Below are 23,619 nucleotides of genomic sequence, written 5' to 3'. Positions count from 1 at the left end.
AATCTGGTTCATCTGGTTCATGTTGTTGTTTAGGTCTTCTGTATACTTGCTGATTTTCTGTCTACTTCTTCTATCGCATAATGGGATATTGTCCACTTCTTTCAGTTCTGCCAGTTTTTGCTTTTTGGGTTATGGAGCTCTGTTATAAGGTGCATACCGATTCAGGAATGTTACATCTTCTTGGCAAACGGACGCTTTTCATCACATTTAATGTCCCTTGTTAATTGGGGATGATTTTTCTTGTGTAAGTCTACTTTGTCTGACAGTAATAGCCCCATCACAGCTTTCTGTTGATTAGTGTTTGCATGGTACTTTTGTTTGCTTGTTGTTTGGTTTGTTTGCTATCATTTTACTTTTATTCTATCTTTGATCCCAGTTAGCATCAAGCTGCAGGTCTGACTCACCTTCTGTAGATATAATGTGAGTTCAGTTTTCAAAATGTGTGCAGTGATATCCAAATCTGCTCTGTGCATGCTCCCTCAGGGCTGAGCTGGCGTCCTGGTCATTGATCTGCATCATAGTGCATTTCCCAGTTTAATTGGGTATGCTTTTTCAAGTAAATTCTATGCATTTGTATTTCTAGGTTGGGCCAGGATTTCATACACAGCTTTGTAGGATCTCTGTCTTGAGCCCCCCCTCTCTATGATTTCTTCTCTTCTCTAACACCCAGTGGCTTCTCTTTCTGGTCTACCCGCTGTAAAATTATAGATTCGTCCACCCCACGCTATCACATACTTCCTGAAACTGTGTCGACAGCTCGACAAGACAGCAGGAGGGCAGAGAGAAAAATAACAAGGATCCTCCACTGTTGAGATGGCAGAGGGTGCTCTCCCAGCCGGTTTGGTCAGGAAGGATTTTCTGTCAGTGTTAGGTGTCTTAGCAACAACTGCTACCACCAACTCCCAGAAGGATACTTCTGGGACAGAGACCTACTTAGAGGCTGGGCTGGGAGAAAATTAAAATAAAACATAATAGAGAAACAGACAAAATAGGGGATTTCCTTCACCATTCCTTAGGGGACCTGGTCTTTGAAATAAAAAAGAGGGTTTATCTTGGGAATTTTCTTTTCCTGTCTATTGAACAATCAGGGGTTCAGGCTTTCTGGGGCCTAATTTAAGAGATCTGGCAAACACACACGTAGCCCACACCACACACACATACACACACACATCACACTACACATATATATACTATACATACACACTATACATATATATATATATGCACAATACACCACAGACACACACATATGCCCCACACGCATACATCAGGCACACCATACCACACACACACCATACCACATATACACCACGCACACAAACATACCTACACACAGGCACACGCTACACAACATACATACACCCATCACCCACATACAAACAATATACCACACACACACAAACATACATCACACACATGCAACACATACACATCACACATCTACCTCACACACACACCCCCACACACCACACAAAAACATATATATATATATATATATATATATATATCTCACAATATATATCACACACAAACATACATATACACAGGGGCACCTGGGTGGCTAAGTTGGTTAAGCGTCTGCCTTTGGCTCAGGTCCTGATCTCAAGGTCCTGGGATGGAGCCCTGCCTCGGGTTCCTTGCTCAGTGAGGAGTCTATTTCTCCCTCTCCCTCTGTCCCTCCCCCACCCCTTCCCCCTGCTGGTATTCTCTCTCTCTCTCTCTGTCTCTCTCAATCAAATAAATAAAATCTTTTTAAAAAAATACATACACACAAATAAACATATATACATGTACCATACACACACACAAATACACACACACACCACAGACACACACACACACACATAATCACATGAAATATACTTCCCTTAAATTATTGTTTTATGTTTTCCATCAAGAACTTTCGGTTGCAATCAGTGGAAAAGATAATGTGAAATATCTTTACTCTATCTTTAGAAAAACCAAACCATTCTTTTTTGTTCTTGACCATGTTGCTTTTAAGATTCAGTATATGCAACCCTTTAGAGCTTGTCCAATACTTCCTCCTGGAAACTTTGGGTTCAAGGAAATACCACCCCCACCCCTGCCTTCATCTTCATTATATCCCAAAGGGATTAGCAAATGGCCATTCACCAAAGAGCAGAAACATTTTAATGGGCCCAGAGGGCTAACTCAGATCTCAAAGCCTCATGGAATATGGAATATCAGCCCACAGACACAGCCTTTCCAACCCAACAGGGTGACCTAGAAGAAGAAAGATCAGAAGGACTGCTCCCCACCCTTCCTTAGCTGACAAGGTAAGTTGAGTCAAGAGACTAGTGCCTTATCCCAGAGAGCTTGGGGTGAATAACTAACCCTCTCAAGTACCTTGAGGAGAAGTGGTTTCTGTTTTGCTTTGTCTCTTAATTCTAACAAGGCAACTGAAGCTTCCATGAGATCCTGCCTTGCTCATTAGGGTTTTATATGGGGCTTCTTCATTCATTGGTTATTGTCTTTTGTGTGGCTACTCCCTTCAGGCACCTAACAGTGAGTCATAGCTTTCTAGAACAGTATTCCAGTTTCCTAGATCCATTGTGCAATCTTCAACTTAATCTTACATCCGGTTTTAATGTGATCTCAGTAATTGCCAAGACCAACTGCTGTTTTCTACACACCTCCTCAGCCAGTCACAGAACTCGGTCACAGTGGCGCTCATGTGAGGTTCCCACACTGTGCAGATCTCTCCCTGACCCCTGTCAAGGAGATGCACCACCCCTGTCACATTGGGAGCACAATCCACCAGACTCAGACCCCAAACGCAGCTCCAGTGAGCTTGAAGGTGCCACTTAAGCTCCTTGAGCTTTTACCCTCACATGTGTGTAAAGAAAACAGGGTTCCCTATATCACTGGTCTGGGTAGATTCAATGAGGACATGCATATAAATCACCTCACACCCATAGTTGGCACCAAATTGCTCCTAAAAGAAAAATAATGTACCTTCTCTTCCTCAAATTCTGTTTCTAGGTTGGAATTTTCCAGAGTGCTCCACAGAACACCCATCCTGTGAAATGGCAGTTTGGGGGCCAGGAAGGAGACAGGATTCTATGGTGGAAACATCTGGGAACTGCCAGAAATCTGAACTTGTGCCCAAAGGCTCACAACTCTTGTCGACATATTGAGGGCTCTGGAAAGTCTCAGGTGACACAATCACCATCTCTATTTATTCCTGAGAACTGCAACCAGTTGGGAGTTGGGCCATTTTTTCTCAGCTAATTTTCCTTATTTTCTGGTAAATGTATGTGCCAAGTTTTCTCTCTTGAGTTACTACTTGCAGGACTAAGAGGGTCAGTCTTAGCACCCTCTTAACTCACGCAGCACCCGGCCCATACAGATCCTGCTGAGCAACATGCCAAAACACTGTGTTTACTCTCCTCTGCCAGCCTAGTCACTGGGCATCCTCTGGGGTTCTTGCAGACTCTGCATTTGAGCCCGTCTGCTTTCCCACTCCTCCAGCCCACTGCTAATCTCCACTAATCTGCAAGGTGTTGGTGATTAGCTCAGTAATTATCACTGCAACAGGATGACAGCCAGAAAGCATCTGAGTTTCCAAGCTGTTTTTATGAAAATTTTGTCTGGAAAGGTGATGAGGGAGAAGCACAAGGAAACATTACTGGGCCAAAAGTTTAACACACGCCTTCCCGCACGCCATCTGGCTTTGTTGAGTCATTATGCAACGCTGGCTGATCAGCCATGGATGAGTCTCTCTGGTTAACGAGACTTTTCCTTCCTTTCTACTTTGTATTTGTGGGCCTTTTTACCCCACTTCCGAAATTGAGCAAATACTTAATGAGTCCTATGGAGGGGACTATAGAGAATAGAGAAGGAATAATGGTTTTTGGTTTTTGTGGGTTTTTTTGTCCTTCAGAACTCAAATTTTAGCAGCCAGCATAGGCTTATACATGGGTATAATCAAAGGGTGGCTTTGATAAATGTCATAACAGGGCCACAGGGAAACAGTTAGGAGGGTGACAGACAGAAAGGCAGACATGACCCCTCCTGGAGGCATATGAAGAGACTTCTTACAAAGTAATGGGATGTGGCCAAGACTGAAGGGAATTCTCTGTTAGACCAACCACAGCAAGTGAACTTCTTCCTGGAGTTTCTCCAGCTCATGGCACAATGCCTGGGAACACTGAGGAGTCCTAAAAAGTTTTGGGTCCCGTTATTAAATGTCCAGGATCTTGAAGATTAAGTTTGCTAACATGGAGGGACAGGCATTTGGGGTAGAGAGAAAATCCTAAATAGATGTATAGAGATGGTTATAATGTTCCAAGTAGCTTCAAGGATTAGAGAATGACCTATCACCAGGGAAGAGCTGCAGATCTGGGTTTTAGTCTCTACTTTGCACATACAAACTCTATAGGTGTGGTTGGGATGTAGACTCTCCCTATGCCTCTTTGTCCTCAAGTAGAAGGTGGAGACAATGATATTAACATTTATGGTTGTTTGCAACCACGGTTCCCTGGATCCAAACTCTGAAAACCACTCCAAAAGTGAAGGTGACTCAGAGCTGAGCATACACATATTTAATTCCAACTGTATTCATCTGAGATGCAGTTGGGTTTTGCTGTTGGTGGTGGTGGTGATGGTTGGTTGTTTTCCTCATCGGCAGGGGGATTACTTTGCTAATTAAATCTGATGGTGAATGTGAGAGTCTGGGTTTTTTTAATTTTGGATGCAAGTGAGGTGTAGAGGAAAGGCTTGAGACACAAACCTGTGTCGCAATCCCAGTTCCCAAAGTGTTAGTTTTTACCAATGACGTGATCTGGAGGAGGTTGATCCATTTTATGCCATTCTGTTTCCCAAACCTAAGAAGAAGTACTTGCAGAATTTTATAGCTTAGAAATAAGCATTAAGCAAGGCTCCTTCACACCTTCTAGCACACAGAGCAGGGGTTCTGAGCATTGCTTTCCTTCTCTGTGCCAACCCTTCCTCGAGGAACTTTCTATCAGGGCATCATCTGCCTCTGGGCTTCAGTAAACTGAACTGGCAACTGAGATCCACTCCATTCATATAGAGATACAGTTTCTCCCTGAGTGTCTAACTGGGACAAAATTGAATAACTCCTAATTAGTGTTGAAAAAATCAACTGGAGCATTCCAATGGTGCTATCTGAAGCAGAGCATGAGGAGGGTTGAAGCTGTCGCTGCGGGCTCCTTCCAGTGCCAACGTGAAGCATCCTCTTATCAGCTAGGTGACATCACATGATGTCCTTTCCTTTGATTCTCTAGAATAGTTTCGTAATTGCACTTCCATTCCACACACAGGAATAATCTTTGACGATTTTTTTTTTAACAGATCTCACAGAAAAACATCATCTTAATAAAAAAAGGGTGGGGGAGAAAAAGTATCCCGCTATATATACATCTCTGGTTAATTCATTCACATAATGCAAACATGAACAGAGCTTTTTTAAGGTATGAAAAGTTTTCCTGATGAGAACTCAAAATAGGAGAATTTTAAATTGAAAACTAGGCCACGAGCTCTGAATTAGGTACTGTTGAGCAAGAGTTCCAAGCATATGAGGACTTGGTGTATCTTTAGTGGTCATCTACCCAATTTCTGCATTTGGAGGGGATTCGAATTTGAACACAGTGGAGACTGCGGTCTGTGGTTACACTGCAAGGTGGTGGCAGGAAAAGAATCAGCTGCCTTTCCCCTCACCTTCTGGGGCCAGATAAGACACTCATTCAGGAGACCTTGGGGCCCACCTGGCAGCCTGCACCCAATGCACTCTCCAGCCAGAGCGCCCCAGAGAGAAGACTGGTTATCAAATAGGCACTAGTTTTTCTTTACAAGAAACACCAAAGGAATTCCGTTGTTCAATAGTGCACATTTTAACAACAATAACAACAAAGGCTATATTTTTGCTTGCTCATGACCACATTTACAGGTGGAAGGCCAAATCTCCAAATGATGCTGTCACTTTCTCACCTCTGATAAGGTTAATTCAATCTCTCCGTCTATCTCTTCTGCCAACAGCACGACTGCGGCCATCCTTTCGCTCTGGTGTTGCCGGAACCTTCTTTCAGACTTTCCTGCTAGTTCCTATGCCTACTGTGAGCTGTCACGATAGAAATCTTTTATTTGGGGCACCTGGGTGGCTCATTCGATTGAGCGTCGGAATCTTGGTTTTGGCTCAGATTCTGATCTCAGCATTGCGAGATCAAGCCCCACGTTGGGCTCCTTGCTCAGCAGGGAGTCTGCTTGGGATTCTCTCTCTGCCTCCCCCTCCGCCCCTCCCCCTGCTCATGCTCTCTCTCTCTCTCTCTCTCTCTCTCAAAAAAAAAAGGAAAGAAATCTTGTATTACAATGATACATCTAACTCCACCCCTGCTGAGAGGCCTCTGTCAGTATCTTCAGGATGACACCAAACACCTTAGCAAATGTAATGTTGCTAAAGATCTTCAAGACCCACCCCCCCAACTCACATTCTAACCATGTTCTGACACTTGGAACTGAACACATTACCAAAAAGAATGATCGTGGCTACGTATCCTTTTCCAAGTCTGTATGCCTCTGGTCTGCCTGGAATGCCATATCCATCTTTAATCCCCCTCCCCCGGGATTCCTATCTATGATTCAAAATCTGTGTGCGGTGCAGAAGTGGGTCCTCCCACAGCAACGACACTGGCCTGGAAGAGCACCAAGTGCTTTCTAGAGCCTCTGTGCAGCCAGGGATTGACACACATCCTGGCCCATGATAGCGCGGAGTGCCAAGGAAGGAGGAAGAGAGCAAAACTGTCATCCCAACATCAGCACAGGGACGCCTGCCAGCTCATGGCTCACGTTGATGCTGGAATGTTCTTTCTGCCCACTGTGAAACCTCCCTGGTTGCGTCACCCCGACGCGATCTCCTCCACTGCGATCTTTTTCCAGAGATGCACCGTTTGTAAAGTGGGTTATTTTCTGCCAAAAATAAGACATGAAATGGTCACAGGTGTGTAGCTGTTACACTTAACAACCTTTAAACTGGCTCAGCAGGAAAGAGGTAGGAGTCTGAAGTTCTTAAGAAGACGAGTGTGTGAGGGTGTGGATGTGTGTTCAATTGTGTGTGTGTGCATATGTGAGTTTGTGCATGTGGGTGTGTGAGTGTGTGTCTCATAACAAAAAACACCGTACACTTGGTTGACACAGGCCAAACAGTTCCCCTGAGATTTATTAATAAGCCCCTGTGGGACTGAAAGCTGGACAGAATAAGTAAACGAACTGTGAGGAAATATTAAATCTGTAGCAACCTCATTTGTAGAACATATGCTTTATACTACATTCTAGTAAAATCTCATTTTTGTCAGAAAGCTTATGCTACTGTAAGAGCAAGTACAAATCTTAAAAGAAATTTAAAAATTTCTCTGGTGAACAGAGGAAAGAGACCGCCCCTGTGTTCTTCTTAAAGTATCTCCTTTAGAAAATGTAATTGCAAATCCTTCCTCTGTCCCTTCGAGATGTATGTAAACCTTTTAGAAGCTAAATAAGCTTCTCTCCAGTCTGACAATCAAGCAATGTTTTTCTTAAAGGCCTGGGAGCCATCTCTTTGAAATATAAACGTCAAAAAGTGAGCGCCCCTGTCTCCTCTTCAGGTGGAAGGCAAGAATTGAGCATAGGTTGAGCAGAGGCACCTGGTTCCCAGTTGCAAACTGACCTGCCTGGCATACAGGCATGAAAAGCTCCATTTTTCTTCTGGATAAGGGCAATTAACTGAAACAGATGGGCATCTTAATGACCAGAACTTAGGATGAACTATGCGTGACGATTAGTGTCACCGTCTCTTACCCGAGGACTCGTTCACATTTATCCTGAGTGAGTGCGTGCACTGGGTTGGATCTGCCTGTCTTTCTGTCTGCTTCTGTGATGTCTCTAGGGAACTGTTTGTGCCGTGCTTCAGTCTGACTGGATGCCTACCCAGTGATAAACCTGCTCCGCTCTACATCTGCAGAGAGGTCTCCTGAGTTGGCAGGAGATTTTTCTTTTAATCATTTCCCAACACTATCACAAACTCTCATTGCCCTGTATTTAATAATCTAGAAGTTTGGGAAAATAGTTATCTTTGTTTATTAGGAAAACTAGCAACCACAATAATAAAAAGAAATGTTGATGTCACATGCTACCTTTTCTGGTAATTTGGGAGAGGATGGACCTTAGAATTTCCATGGTGCTGTCAGCATTTGTAGGTTTGTATTCTGAATACAAATAATTAAACATATTTATTTATATATGCAAATCGGTTCGTACCAAGTCTATGGAGTGTGGCTTTGTACAACATTTATGAGGCAGACAATTTTCAAGCATTTTTTTGTTCATACGGCCGATGTGCAAAGCATCTACTTTGTGTCAAAAACTATGCTGGAGGGCTCCTGGGTGGCTCAGTTGGTTAAGCGACTGCCTTTGGCTCAGGTCATGATCCTGGAGTCCCTGGATCGAGTCCCGAGTAGGGCTCCCTGCTCTGCAGGGAGTCTGCTTTGCCCTCTGACCCTCCCCCCTCTCATGTGTTCTCTCTCTCTTATTCTCTCTCTCTCTCTCTCAAATAAATAAATAAAACCTTTTAAAAAATTAAAAAAAAAAACTATGCTGGAAAATACCTGACTTCTTTTTCTTTTTCCTGTAGCAAATGTAAGTACTTAAGAAATAAAAATATGCAAAAATACTCAGATTTTGTTCTCACTGTAACGTTTAGGACGGTCAAAATGATCAGTTTGGTTCGTTTTCTTACAAGGAACAATTTTGATTGAGAGAACCTAGTTTTCACAAGTGTGTCAAGTGTTTCTTCTGACGAATTCAAGAAGCTTTTGAAGCTGCAGTGAAGTTTGCGTCAGTCCCATTATAGAACTAATAGGTGCGTCGATCCATTACATGGTACAGTGATGGCGGCCTTTCACCAAGGATGCCTTAAAGAGACCATCTGGGGCACCTGGGTGGCTCAGTCGTTAAGCATCTGCCTTCGGCTCAGGTCATGATCCCAGGGTCCTGGGATCGAGCCCCGCATCGGGCTCCCTGCTCCGCGGGAAGCCTGCTTCTCCCTCTCCCACTCCCCCTGCTTGTGTTCCCTCTCTCGCTGTGTCTCTCTCTATCAAATAAATAAATAAAATCTTTAAAAAAAAAGAAAAGAAAAAGCAGAGCTCAGTTGATTGAGCATCTGACTCTTTAACAACAACAACAAAAAAAGACCATCTGTAAGAGCACTGTGAAGATTAAGGGATCTAACACAATGGCTGGGACCGTCAAATCAGATCCAGGGAATCAGGAATACTCACCAGGAACAAGATTTACTGATAATTTCAGAAATGCAATCACCAAGTTCAGACAGAGCAACGAGAGTTCTGGGACATTCTCCCCAGAGCCTTCCTTCCCACCTTGGACACACACCGTCTGACCCAGGCTGAAACAAGGGCTCACCTCGCACAGTGGTGAGTATTTGTATAATGAAATATCTCCATTGCATAGACCCAGAGAGCTATGTACCTATAGAACATTCCCTGGAGAGTCGGCCCTCAAATATTTGCAGGTTTTTGTTTTTTTTGTTTTTTTTTTCCCATACACAACCTCACTCCAGAGACACCAACTATTAGCGTGCCATAGATAAAGGCTTTCCTTTGACTAAGATCATTCTTCTTAATGCTAGGGGGTCAAGTGAACAAGGTTTTGTTTTAAAGATTTGTTCATTTATTCGAGTAGAGAGAACACGAGCACATGCACTTGCGTAGTGGGGAGGGACAGACGGAGAGGGAGCGAGAGAATCCTAAGGAGGGTCCGCGCTGAGCACAGAGCCTGATGTGGGGCTTGATCTCATGACCCTGAGATCACAACCTGAGCCCAAATCAAGAGCTGGACTCAACTGACTGAGCCACCCAGGCGGCCCTCAAGTTTTTTTACAAGCAGATCAGACCAGGTCACCATTCCTTTGGTGGATGATGAGCCAGCATCTTTAATTCCAACCTCTGTGGGAGGTAAGGAGATGAGAGCAGTATCTGGGCTCCCCCCCTCCACAGCTGTCCGATCTGACCCGTCCTCTCTGAATCTTAGCATTTACATTTCTGGACCTCTCTTGATGTTAATTGTGACAACTACAACCAGAACCAGGATATCCCGGTCCTTGAATCAAGTCTTGGTGTCCACCATCACCTGCACATAAAGCAGACCTAACGGCATGGAGAAAATCCCAAAATTTCCTCTGTGGTCGCCTGCATCAAATCACCTCAAGTTTGCTTTGTGTTAATGAAACTATGGGGCCCCATCCCTAATCTACTCAGAGTCTTTGGTGATTGAACCCATGAAGAAACTGCATGTTTAGAGTTCCCTGGGTTATGTATATGCACACCAAAGTCTGAGACGACCTGTTCCACACGGTGTTACGAGGGCACAGAGCCGGTGGAAATTGAAGAGAATACACATGAAATGTCAAGCAGTGCTCAGCACCTGATACTCCCTGATTAAGCCACTTCGGTGATAACAAGCTCAAGCCACCACCGTTGCTCTGCTCACCGCGCTCAGATACTTAAAACTCAGCCTGTGGGATCATGAACCATCATCATTTCTTTAGGTTAAACTGGAGGTGACAAGGATAAAACAGAAGAAAAATAGTTTGGCCCAAACCAACCTGGCCCTACTTTCCTAGTAATGCACAGTCAGCAGAAATTTACTGGGACCCGGGAGCTGCATACATTTCGATGATGTTTTTTTGCCAAAACCAGAGCTGGAGTAAACTAGCTGTCCATCGTGATGGAGTCTTCGTTAATCTCTTACGGGCTGCGTGGGCAACCCCGGGAAGCTACAGAACTGGGCAAAATAATCACTTTGCCTATTTCTTTAGTTTTAGCTTCCTGGCTGCAACAGACACGAGGTAAGAGGTCATAAATCTGAACTCGGGTCCTCTGCGCCTCAGACAAGTTATTTTCCTTTCATCTTCCCCCAAATTATCTTTCAAATGGAGCCCAAAACCGAAATCAAGAAATATACGCGAAAACACCCAGCACTGTGCCTTATGGGGTAGGCACTCAAGAAAAATGCTTTCTGTGTCCTATTTCAGGTTTATATCACAGCAAAATATTATTCAATAGCACACATTTTTGTCAAAAGCTCTCATCACTTGTTCAGATCTTAAAATGTAGGGAAGGCCCACGAGAGAAGACTATGTGGTTTGGTCTTTAAATCTGAGTTTTTGGGCGCCTGGGTGGCTCAGCTGGTTAAGCGACTGCCTTCGGCTCAGGTCATGACCCTGGAGTCCCAGGATCGAGTCCCACATCGGGCTCCCTGCTCAGCAGGGAGCCTGCTTCTCCCTATGACCCACTTCCCTCTCGTGCTCTCTATCTCTCATTCTCTCTCTCAAATAAATAAATAAAATCTTTAAAAAAAAAAATAATAAAATAAAATAAAAAAAATAAATCTGAGTTTTTGTCCCAGTTGACTCTTTGCTCGATTTCCACCTCCCCATATCACTAGGCTGTACTTTTATTCTTGGCTCTGCTATTTTGCTTCATGAGTGATCACTGACTCATTCACGCATCGGGCACAGGGCTTCCTCAGCAGCTGCCGTCCACCTGTGGTGAGTAAGTTCCCCAACAGATTGAAGCCGTGGTCCTAACTGCCTCATTTCCTCTGTGCCCTGGACCTTGACGCTTCAGGAACTATATGGTTCTCCTGACTTCTGCGGACTCCTGAGTTCCTAGTTTTTTTGCTTGACTAAAGAGATTTTCTATCTATCATCTATCAATCTATCGTCTATCTATCTATCAATCTATCATCTATCGTCTCTCTGTGCTTAACTTAATGGTATAACATTATCTATGGATGGTTTGGTTGTTGGAAAGCCTTCTGTGTATTTTTAAATCTCTGCTGATGCATATTTTATTTATTCTTAAAGATAAATGCATTCTTCAAATCTATTCATACCTTATTTCAAGTATTAAAAAAAATTCTATTTCCAACATGTTAAAAATTTAATTCTTAAACTGGGTTCAATTTTGATAAAATTATCATGACTGGTGTTAAAGGAGCAACTAGCTTTTTTAATTGTGTGAAAGCTATAGGAGGTACATTTGTGGTTATTTGATTTTTGACAAAGATTCCAAGGCAATTCAGTGGGTAAAGGATAAGGTGTTTTTTTTTTTTTTTCAATAAGTGATTCCAGAAAAAAATGGGTATCCAGAAGCAAAATAATGTATTTAGACCTCTACCTGACACATTATCCTAAAATTAACTGAAATGAAAATTAACTCAAAATGGCTCATAGAAGGAAATGTAAGAATTAAATCATGGAACTGATTTTATTTTTTAAAGATTTATTTATTTATTAGAGAGAGAGCTCGCTCACGGTGGGAGGGCAGTGGGAGAGAGGGTCTCAAGCAGACTCCCCACTGAGCATAGAGCCCTGCACGGGACTCAGTCTCACAACACTGAGATCATGACCTGAGCTGAAACCAAGAGTTAGACACTTAACCGACTGTGCCACCCAAATGCCCCTAAAACAGAAAACTTTTAGAGAAAATCTTCATAACTTTGGATTGAACAAAAAGCTTTCAGACTTGACATGAAATGCATGATACCCAAAGGAACAAATTGAAAAACTGAATTCATCCAAAACAGTAAAACTTTGTGCTTCAAAAGACATCAGTAAGAAAATGGAAAGGCAAGCCACAAACTAGCAGGAAACACTTGCAAATCGTGTACATGGCAGAAGGATGGTGAAGGGCTCTTGATTTTTCAATAATAACAACTCAATTTAAAAACGGGCAAAAGATTTGAATAGACATTTCATCAAAAGTGATATACAGATGGTAAATCAGCAAATAAAAAGGCGCTCCACATCATTAGTCACCAGGAAAGTGCAGATGAAAACCCAACAACCCCCACTGGAAAAGCTACCACAAAAAGGAAGAGAAAACCAAGTGCTGGCAGAGATGCAGAGAAACGGAGCCCGTGCCCACTGCTGACAGGAACGCAAAGCGATACGCCTACTTGAAAACAATTTGGCATTTTCTTAAAACAAAATCAACTTAGGTCCCAAAATTGTGTTCCCGGAATCCAACTGAGAAAAAAAGTGTTGGAAGTGTTGACTCTGGTGACTGATCACCTTTCTTTGGGTCAGGATAATCTATGGTAAAGTAGGAAATTGTACCTAAGTGCAGATCAATAGTTACCTAATGAAGCAATCAGAGGTATGATCTATTAACAAATCCCAACTTGCCTCAAAGAGTTAAACTTAACCTAAATAGGACCTTTACCAACCGAAAAATAAAGCAACTGCCAATACATGAAATTTGTATAGGTGATTATAATTTAGCAGAAGTCAGAGAAGCAGTCATTACCTTGGAGAATTAACCCACCGAAAATATAGATTTTAGGAAGAGGAAAAATGCAGTCAGTTAGACATAAGCCAGCCTGTTCTGCCTAGTGAAAAATTAATGACGGGGGGAAACTAACAAAGCCTATTTTGAAATTTCCTACTGCAGAGAAACTAATATAGAAAAAAGAGAAATATTTACTGACACTGTGGCAGGAACAAAATAACCAACGGATCACACCAAGAAAGATGAGTGGTGTACAGATCCACCTAGGGGTGCTGAGGGTTGAGCAAGGAGGGAATATGTAGCTAGAAGAACACTTATATAAGGTATACAGCAAGGGAAAAGTGCCGAGTAAGAGCTGAAGAGATGGGGTATGCTGGGAATTTAGGAGAAAAAAATGCCACCCCATGCAGGGAACCAGGTCCTTCCTGGAGGTGTCGGGATGCAAGGGGTCCCCTACACTGGGAGATACCCTAGAATATAGCACCTGAGGCTCAGATGCAAAATGTGCTAAATCTTCCATTCCAATCCTTTTATTATTTCTCAGGATTGAAGCAGGAGGAAGAAAGAAAGGAATACATGAGAGTTAATCCTGTTTATGGGAAGTCGGGGCTGGCTGGGCTCCCTCAGGCTTTGCATAGGAGAGAATCCCAGAAAAGGAACAGTTAAGACTCTTGCAATTTCTGTTTTGAACAAGGATTTGGCCCAATTAATGTTGACAAGCTCATGAATGTGACAACCGCTCAACCTCCTGCTTCCTTCACGGCCCACCAAGATAGGCAATGGTCTTTGACACGCATCCATCTCCAGGCTCCCCCTTCCAGGGCCCTAAGCCGTGCTTTCTGCAACATTAAATTCCTGAGGTTTCTGTACTAACCCCCGCTGCTCGGAACTCTTCTCTATTGTGCCTCAACACCTGGTCATTTTTATCTGCGGTACATACTCGTCCCTGGGTCTGCGCACATTTATTCACTCCGACCCACGATTTATTAACTCCGTCATAGCCATGGACATAATGCATTTGGATGTGACTCCAGAACTTGCTGTTCCCTCTGAGATTTATTTCAAGGCACTCTGTGACCCTGTAACTTTGAGAGGCCCCATATAAAAGAGGGTGTATTATTAAATCTCACACAGGCAGGGTGCCTTTCCTTCACGGGTCCTGCGGCAGCTCTGTGACCTCTTCTTCTTTTTACTTCTTCCTGTGGACAGGGCCTCAGTTAAAATGTAACAAATGCAAATTCAAGCAGGCAGGGAGTGTGTGTTCCAAAAATGGCATCCCAGGAGTTTGTCTCTTCTCAGGCAGGGAAATAATACGTTTTTTATAAAAGGAAGCATGACAAAATCCTGATAGTTACATTATCCTTTTATATATATATATATATATATATATATAAAACTAACTGTAAGATCCAAAAGATCAGTATAAGGAAAAGGTGGGCTAGCATGATGGCCGTGGATTATTCCTAATGAAAGCCCAGAGCCTGAATTGTGCAAGTTCTTTAGAATTTCCTTTCCTCTCGTGAACACAGTCACTTTGGAATTATACCAGCCACGAAACAACCAAATGGGAAATCAGCTGTTGCTCGGACCTATGATGCATGCCCACGTTGTGCAGTGCGCGACAGCCGCACCTGAACTTCATTATCAAAGTTCAGTTCAGACACCCGGTGATGTCTTTGGCAAAGCTGGCCATTGCATTCCAAAGCTGCATGCTGTTTTCACTGAAGCTGAAGATATACACGCTTCTCTATGGAAATCCAGCTTCCTTTGCTTGTGTGGTAGCAATGACATCTAATAGTAAATCATCCCAGGGTAACAGAATAAAATAAAAACAAAAGAAAACACACTGACCCATCTGTCTGCTTTTAATACAAAGGAACTTCCTGGTGGACACATTTGTGACTGAGGCAGCAACCATCTTGGCAATTCATCAAATTATTAACTGTACTAAATGCTTCTCTCAGACAAGGGAATGACTTTGCACTCAGATGATTCCATTAAGATGTTGAAGGAGAAAAAAATCTGCTGCTTGATTCAGGCCTCTCAAGGAATCAGGAATTCCTGGGACCACCACTAATTTCAGATCGGGTGTCCAGAGCACTGTGAATCCCTGCTTCCTGGGGTACCTCCTTCAATACACGTCCAGGGTGTTAAAAATTACTGGAATGCCGGGGCGCCTGGGTGACGCAGTCGGCGAAGCACCTACCTTCAGCTCAGGTCATGATCCTGGGGTCCTGGGATTGAGTCCCGCATCGGGCTCCGTGTTCCACGGGGCGTCTGCTTCTCCCTCTGCCTCTCCCTCTGCTTGTGCTTGTTCCCTCTCTCTCACTCTCTCTGTCTCAAATAAATAAATAAAATCTTTAAAAAAATTACTGAAACCCATAGACAACATCCCAAGATTTGTGAATTGCCCACAAGAACGGTTTAGTTTTCTGCCTCCATTTTGAAGGTGATAATAAAAGATGCCCTAAGGCATGTGACACCAGCATTATCGTTGTGCCACCTGGATAGTGCCGTCCTGTTATATAATTATGTAGCTTACTTCTGCATGTGTTTGTGATCAAATGCATGGCAAACGTTATTTTAATTTTAAGGCAGTCACCAGTAAAGAATTAAGGTAGATTTCCCCTGTAAATTGTTCATTTGTGTCAAATTACTTTGATGTATGCTGTCCATATGAATGTCTCACTTTTCTTAATTGAAAACCTTTTTGGAAGAGATTCTCTCCATCAGGCAGGCACTCCTCTGTCCTTCGCCCCGGAGAAATGGTCTTGAATGAGAAAATGTACTCTCAGGGATATGCATCCTCGTGAGTCAGACGGAGAGGGAGCCAATGAATTGATACACACACATTCATTCATTCATTAGAAAACTAGAATATCACGAAAATGTGCTGGGAAGGGAATATGGTTCTATGGACATGCCTGGCCAGCAAGCTAACGCTGTCTGATCGGAAAGCTTTCTCTGATCTGAATGGTGAGAATGAAGCTGCAGGACGCATGCCATTGGAAGGAGGATCCCAGGCCGGGGACACCTCCTCGTATGGAGTCCCTACGTCTGAACCACACAATTCTGCACACGCATAAAAGCCTCTGTGCTGGAGAACAGGTAGCTAGCCCACGGTTGGTGTGGAAGGAGGTTGGCGCAGCACCTGTGGGAGATCATGCAGAAGTGTGTAAGTCATGGCAAAGAGAGAGGATTTATGCTGAATGTGATGGGAAGCATTTGGATGGCTGTATATATGTATTTTTAATTTTTTAAGTTTTATTGATTTATAATTGACAAATAAATTATAAGATACTGAAAGCGTACAGCATAATCCTTTGATCTGTGTGTACATTGTGAAAGTGTCCCCCACCAAGTTAATTGACACACTCATCAAATTTCAAGTACACGTAGTGTTATTAACTAGAATCACCATGTTATACATTCGATCCTCAGACCTTCTTCATCTTTTTTTTTACTTTTTTTATTATGTTATGTTAATCACCATACATTACATCATTAGTTTTTGATGTAGTGTTCCATGATTCATTGTTTGCGTATAACACCCAGTGCTCCATGCAGAACGTGCCCTCCTTAATACCCATCACCAGGCTAACCCATCCCCCCCACCCCCCTCCCCTCTAGAACCCTCAGTTTGTTTCTCAGAGTCCATAGTCTGTCATGGTTCGTCTCCCCCCTCCGATTTCCCCCCCTTCATTCTTCCCCTCCTGCTGTCTTCTTCTTTTTTTTTTTAACCTATAATGTATTATTTGTTTTAAAGGTACAAGACCTTCTTTATCTTGTAGTTGAAAGTCTATACCCTTTACCCACCTCTTCTTAATCCCCTGACCCTCCAGCCCCTGGCATCCATTTTTCTACTGTCCATATCTAGGACTTTGACTTCTTTTAGATTCTGTATATAAATGACACCATTTGGGGTCCACTTTCTCTCTCTGATTGATCTCACTTAGCATAATTCCCTCAAGGTGCATCCATGGTATCACCATGGATCCATCATGGATAGCAGGATTTCCTTCTTTCTTATGGCCGAATAATATCACATTATGTATATAATATGTTTGTAGTTCCAGGGGCGCCGGGGTGGCTCAGTCAGTTAAGCGTCCACCTTTTGATTTCAGCTCTAGTCATGATCTCAGGATCTTGAGATGGAGCCTGGCATCTGGCTCTGCACTTGGTGGGGAGTCTGCTTGAGATTTCTCTCCCTCTGCCCCTCCCCCTGCTTGTGCTCTCCCTCTCTCTTTCTAAAAATAAATAAGTAAGTAAATCATTTAAAAAATAAAAATATGTACATAGTTCCATATATTCCAGATGTAGAAATATTGTGAATATCTATTGATCACTCTATTGATCGATCAATCCATCTACATATGCATGTGTATATATGATATCTTCTTTTTCCACTCATCCATTGACAGACATTTAGGTTGCGTCCATATCTTGGCTATTGTGAATAACCCTGCAAAGAACATGGCAGTGTAGATATCTCTTCCATATCTGGTTTTTATTTCATTTGGCTCTATGCCCAGGAATGAGATTGCTGGATCATCTGGTAGTTCTATTTTTCATTTATTGAGGAACCTCCATAGTGATTTCCACAGTGGCTGCACCAATGTACATTCCCACCAATAGTGCATATCCTCACTCCACACTTGTTTTCTCATAAAGGTGTGTAAGGTATAAGGTGTAAGGTGATATCGCATTGTGGTTTTGATTTGCATTTCTACAATGATTAATGATGTTGAGGACATTTCATGTACCCACTGGCCATCCAGATGTCTTCCTTGTGTTAGTTGGGAGTACCCTTCTGATTATGTGGTTCTATGGCAGGGATGGGGTTTACGGTGAGACTGTTTCAATCTTTCTGCTCCCATTTTAATGATGGTGATGTGGTTATTTTCTGATTTGCCCAACATGTAGGAGTCACTCAGCTGGTTTCTGGGCTTCTCTAAGAGGAAACTGCTCTGTGTTAGCTGTAGATTCAGTGTACCCATGTGAGGCAGTGAGTTCAGGAGGTTCTTATGTCACCATCTTGGACTGGAACCCTGGATGATTGTAAATGGATGGAAATGTTGTAAACTGATTTTCGCTCATAAATAACAACTCAGGGTGTTGTGGAGATAAATAACAATAGGGAGTCAGGAGAAAAAAATGCATGAATAAATGGCTTAGGTGACTATTGTGATCTAGATGAATGAGGTGAGAAAGAAGTGTGATGGAAGTGGCAGCGGGGAAAAGTAAAATAATTCTGTATATATTCTAAAAGTATTGCTGCTGAGGACTTTCTAAGAGCTTAAGTATGGTGGCTGTAGAAAAGAGAGAGGTCAAAGTCCACCTTGGGTTTTTGATTTGAGCCATGAGGAAAAAGAGCAACTATTCTTTATCGAGACAGAAAAGACTGGGGAGACAGCAAGTTTTGGGGGAAAAGGAGTCAAGAGTTCTGTTTTGCCCATATTCATTTGAAAATACCAATTGGGTATCCAAGTGGTAATGTCAGGGAGATAACGGTATATGAGTCTGTAGATGCCAAGACTTAAAGAATGTCCATATCATGTGAAGATCCATGGGATTTAGTAACATGACACAGAGAGAGAAAGAATGAGAAAGAACCCTGGAGCACTTGCATTTTGAAGTCAAGTTGATGAGGAGGCAATACTGATCACCTCACTTCTCCAAAAAGGAGAAGCCGGGCGTGTGGAAGGGAAATTATTCAAATTCCCATGTCCCTGCAGTCAAGAATAGAAAGGTTTCCAGAAGTAAAGAGAGGGCTGCGTGGGATAACGATGTGTGACCCTGGGATTTGACACCAGTGTCGTTGACAGCCTTCGTAGGGACCGTGTCAGAGGGGACACAGCAGCAAATGAGGAGGCTGAAGATCAAAGATGCTGTGAGCAAGTGGAGACAGAAAATGTAGGTAATTGCTAAGCAGTCTTCCTGTGGGAAAGTTGAGGTGAGGCACTACCGAGAGCGTGGAAGGATATGGATTTTTAAAGGGATTTTCCTTTTAAACTGGAAGATATAGAACCAGGAGAGACCCTGATGGGAATGGCCCAGAGTTGAGGGAGAAACTCGCGCTGCATGACAGACAGAAATTGAAGAAGCCAAATCTCGATAAGGTGAGGGGATTTGAAATCCAGACACAAGTAGGAGGGTTAACTTTTAATAAAAACTGGGACATTTCATCCAGGTAATTTATGAGGAAAATCTATACAGAATATGGAAAAGGATGCCCGTGAAGTGGTAGTGACGGTCGTGGGAAGATGAAGAACCATATTCTGAGGGCTTCTAATGTCTCCCTGTCATGGGAACAGGGCAACTGAGAACATTGTTGTATGCATGCCTGTGTGCTTGCTGGTGACGGGGCGGCAGCATAGACGGGGTTGGAAAGAGAGAAAGCATTGTGAAATGGAAGTCCTGGAAAATAGGAAAACTAACATATGAAGAACATGTAGTAGGATTTGGGGATGGTGTTTAATTCCCAATTTGAGCTTTTGAGCATGGATTTAAAGTAAAATCCTGCAGCAAGTGTGTGTGAAAACTTACCTCCAGTGAGGTTAGCTGTTCTGGGGAGGTGGAGAAGAGCTGAGCGGTTGGGTTGAGCCGGACCTTCGACGGTATGATGGACATAAAAAATGGCCAGCGTTCAAACTGAGGAAAATGGTGTGGGCATCAGGTCATGCTGCATGTGACAGATACACAGAACTCAGAAAGGCCCACCCCAGAGGAAGTTCACATTCCCATCATGACTGGCAGTTTAGCTTCAGAAAATCATAATGCACTATATTTAATTAATGTGAATTGGAATTTAAATTCTGTCGGTCGATGCATTTTGACCTTGCAGGTGTATTACAACTGTAAGTGTAAGCAGTTTACACAGAGATTTACATCTGAATATGTTGAGTACATTATAATTCATTTAAGTCAAACCTGGTTTTGTCCTCTCTTAAGAAGAGTCCTCCATTTTCAAAGTTTGAGAAAATCTCATCATGGTGATGCTCCACGTTAACCAGATGGACCACAATGCCAGTGTTTCCAAGCAGCGTGAAAAACGTAATTGTTAAACGGATGGATGTGCCCTATGCCCACTCTCTGTGTACAAGCATTATGGTAGAAGATGAATTAAAAGCAAGAATTTGATTGAAGAGTGGGAAATCAAAGTACAGAAATCAAAGTACAAGCCCATTTGCTTTACCAGGTGGACATCAGGCTGGTTGCGGTCATCTGCATGATGGAGCCCTCCGTGGCCTTCTTTCCCCCCTCAGCTGGCCCGGACCTCTCTCTTTAACTTGTAGAGACACTGTGCCATATTTTTATTCTGCAATTCACTATGTTTCCCCTCCCCACATTCGATGCAGACCCCTGGTTATTAAAGAGACTTAGATGATTTTTCCAAATTTGCTCTTTCCTAAGTGTAAGAACCAGAATCTTGTCTCATCCTTTGTCTTTGTTATTCATATCCAGTAATAATTTGGAAGCTCATCATTACAGGAAAAGGGAGGAGAATGTCGTTGTCTCTTTTGAGAAGCATTTTTCTCTAGGCAGGGGCTGCAGTATTATCTCATCCCGTGATCATAATTTTATCTTACAGGTTTTTACGAGAGCTACCAAGGCCCGTCACTAACGCGGGGAAGTTGTCCCCCACAACATCTGGATAATCTCAATCTCTTGACCAAAGGATCTTGTTAAAGTGCACATCTGCTCTTTCTCAGACACCACGCATCCAGAATCGATGAGTTCTAAATCTGCCCTCTCCAGAGTCTAATCAAGTCCAAGAACCGAAAGAGATTTTTAAATACTCTCAGGTTGAGAGTAAAATGAGATGAGATAAAAAGAGTAAAGAATGAGGGTTTTTATGACTGTTCATTTGTCAAAAGTATTGATTGTATTTGACTCATTACAAATGAATACATTATGCGAAAGACACTTAAGATTCTTGCCTATGACGATTCTTTTTGCCAAAGTTGGATTACCTGGAATCAGTCAAATGTGATGGTTTGTTTGCTCTTTATATATTTGAGGCATTCGTTTTGTGGAAAATAAAAAAATATATCAGAACAGTGGGTGGAAAAAAGCTTAAAGAAAGTACACCAGGACGAAGGATCTTGCTTCTTAAGCAGCACACACTGTAGTGTCTGTGGCTTGAGTTGGAAGGCAGACTTTGGTCAATGAACTGCTTTCTGGCTTGGTGAATTCTAGCTGATACTCCTTGGTCCCCTCACCCCTCATATGGAGGCCATAGCTGCTCAGGACTCTGCCTGGTGCCCGATATATTAATATACTATGACACTATTATATACATATATGAGACATTATCATCTATACTTTATTTTGTTTTAGCTGGCTATCTTTGCGTCTATAAAGGTAGCTAGAACAACACCATGGGGCGTGGGTTCATATTCTGTCTCTACCACTTAATTATGTGATCTTGGTCCATATCCTTTGCATATATGATCCTTCAGAAATTTCATAAAAAGATCTCCTAGGTCAGCACATATTTATGAAAGACCGCTGTCTACCAGACATTGTGTGTGCTAGGAATTTCCTATATATTGTAGGTGCAACTTAGCAAATTCCATGAGGTAGGGACCGTTACCCCATTTCACTCAACCGGCAAATGGCCGAGCAATGTTACACCTAGGTTATATTAAATCCAACATCATCCGAAGTATGGAAATAAAATAATGAATTTGGGCCATACTCATTCTTTATTTTTTTTAGACTTTGTTTATTTATTTATTTATTTATTTATTTATTTATTTATTTAGAGAGTGTGCACACACAAGTGGGTGGGGGGCTGGGTGCAGAGGGAAAGGGAGAAAGAGAATCTCAAGCAAATTCCATTCCCAGTGCAGAGCCTGACACAGGGCTGGATCCCAGGACCCTGAGATCATGACCTGAGCTAAAATCAAGAGTGGGACTCTTAACTGACTGAGCCATGCAGGGTCCTGGACAATACTCATTCTTTTATTATTATTATTATTTAAATTCAATTAGCCAACATATAGTACATCATTAGTTTCAGATGTAGTGTTCAATAATTTATCAGTTGCATATAACACCCAGTCCTCCTCACATCACATGCCTTCCTTAATGCTCATCAACCAATTACCTCATCCCCCCACCACCTCCCCTCCAGCAACCCTCAGTTTGTTTTCTAGAGTTAAGAGTCTCTCATGGTTTTCTCCTTCTCTGATGGCTTCCCATTCAGTTTTCCCTCCCCTCCCCTATGATCTTCTGCACTATTTCTTATAGAAACCATATGATAATTGTATTTCTCTGGTTGACTATTTCGCTCAGCATATACCCTCTAGTTCCATCCATATCATTGCAAATGGCAAGATTTCATTTTGTGATGGCTGAGTAATAGTCCATTGTGTATATGAACCACATCTTCTTTATCCATTCATCTGTCAATACTCATTCTTTAGGGGAAATATAGATTTAGTAAGGAGAATGTGGCCAAAGAAAAAGGATTTAAAATGATGTTTTAGGGGCACCTTGGTGGCTCAGTTGTTAAGTGTCTGCGTTCAGCTCAGGTCATGATCCCAGGGTCCTGGGATCAAGCCCCGCATCGGGTTCCCTGCTCGGCGGGGAGCCTGCTTCTCCCTCTCCCACTCGCCCTGCTTGTGTTCCCTCTCTCGCTGTCTCTTTGTCAAAAAATAAATAAAATCTTTAAAAATAAAAAAATGATATTTTAGAGCTGTGTATTTTTCTTTTCCTTTAAAGATTTGTTTGTTTATTTATTTATTTAACAAAGAGAGAGAGAGAGAGAGAGCTCAAGCAGAGGGGAGAAGCAGAAGGAGAGGGAGAAGCAGACTCCCTGCTGAGCAGGGAGCCCGATGTGGGGCTCGATCCCAGGACCCTGAGATTATTACCTGAGCTGAAGGCAAATGCTTAACCGACTGAGCCACCCAGGCACCCCATTTTTTCAAAGGTTTATTAAGGTTTGTTTACTTATTTGAGAGAGAGAGCACAAGTGGGTTGGAGGGGCAGAGAAAGGGGGAGAAGCAGACTCCTGCTAAGCAGGAAAACAAAAAAAATGTATATTTTTCATATACCTGAAGATCCACAGTGGGAAATTAACCAGAAACCATCTTTTGTGATGAAGTGAAGAGGTAATTTCCTTTCATTCTAGTTTGTAAAGGTATCAACTCCGACATACTCATCAGAGATGCCAAGAAAGAAATAAATTGTGATTTCAGTTGTCCCTACCTTTTACTGTTTCCTGCTATGTCTGCTCCTATATTCATTCATACATTTTAAAGCCGAGATGCCCTTCAACAGACGAATGGAT

Source organism: Zalophus californianus, chromosome 12 (genome assembly GCF_009762305.2).
Source record: "Zalophus californianus isolate mZalCal1 chromosome 12, mZalCal1.pri.v2, whole genome shotgun sequence".
NCBI classification, from domain to species: Eukaryota; Metazoa; Chordata; class Mammalia; order Carnivora; family Otariidae; genus Zalophus; species Zalophus californianus.
The sequence above is the reverse complement of the archived record's forward strand: the minus strand, read 5'-3'. Positions refer to the sequence as shown.